Source organism: Austrofundulus limnaeus, unplaced genomic scaffold (assembly GCF_001266775.1).
Source record: "Austrofundulus limnaeus strain Quisiro unplaced genomic scaffold, Austrofundulus_limnaeus-1.0 Scaffold250, whole genome shotgun sequence".
Lineage (NCBI taxonomy): Eukaryota > Metazoa > Chordata > Actinopteri > Cyprinodontiformes > Rivulidae > Austrofundulus > Austrofundulus limnaeus.
The window spans coordinates 112,957-114,179 of NW_013952652.1; positions in this window are offsets into that span (position 1 = coordinate 112,957).

Sequence of the window (1,223 nt, forward strand, 5' to 3'; positions counted from 1 at the left end):
GTTAAATATTTATACATTTATTTCCAATAATGATAGGTTTGGTCCTCCATAGTTCAGTACTTATTTTACCCGCTGTACCTTTATGAGCCTTATACATAACCTGTAAAATATTATAATCAACCAATTCATGTAACTTCAATAATTTCAACTGATGAAATAATACATTTGATGGGTGACTGTAGTGTTTACCAGCAATAATTCTTACAGCTCTTTTCTGTAAAACAAAAATAGGATTTATAATTGTTTTACATGCTTTCCTCCAGACTTCAACACAATAAATCAAATGTGGAACAACCATTACATTATACAACATATACAGAGCTCTATCATTAAATAACTCCCTTACTTTATACAGTACTCCAATAGATCTAGCAACTTTTGTTCTTGGATCGTTTATGTGAGGTCTTCATGACAGCTTTTCATCAATGATGACACCCAGAAACTTACCTCACTGATTCTACAGATCTCAACACCCTCGACTCTAAATGGAACATCAATATTTCCCTTTCTGTTACCGAATATCATATAGTTAGTTTTATCTAAATTTTAATGACAATATATTAGTTTTAAACCAATTTTGTATTTTCACAAATTCTGCTTGCGTAATTTCCAACATCTGTTTTATGTCATTACCCGAAAAAAAAAGTAGTGTCATCTTCAAATAAAATACATTTAAACAACCCTGACACATTAACCAAATCATTCACATATAAAATAAATAATTTTGGTCTGAGTACAGAACCCTGAGGAACTCCACACATAATGTTATAGAGTTCAGATCTTCATTTATCTGTACGAACTGTTTCCTGTTTTTTAGATAACTAGATATCCACTGCAGTGCTGGTCCTCTAATGCCATATTACTGTAGCTTTTCAAGAAGAATATTGTGATTAATGGTGACGAATGCTTTCTTTAAATCAACATAAACTTACATGACCAAAATATAAAGGAAATATTTGCTATTGGGCTCCAATGCTAACTTTCAAATACGCAGATACTAATATGATTTGATAATTAACTAAGTAATCTGTAAGTCTGAGTCTGGACAAGTTTGTGATGAATTAAATGGAAGATGTGTGGAAATACTGCGTGTGGGACCAGGCTGAGTTACTACAGTCATTTTATGATTTCATGGGGGAAACAGATGAGCATTTGTCTACTGTACATATTTCATGAACAATGAATGACCTTTTGTGTTGTTATTTTTTAACTCATGTTCTCAG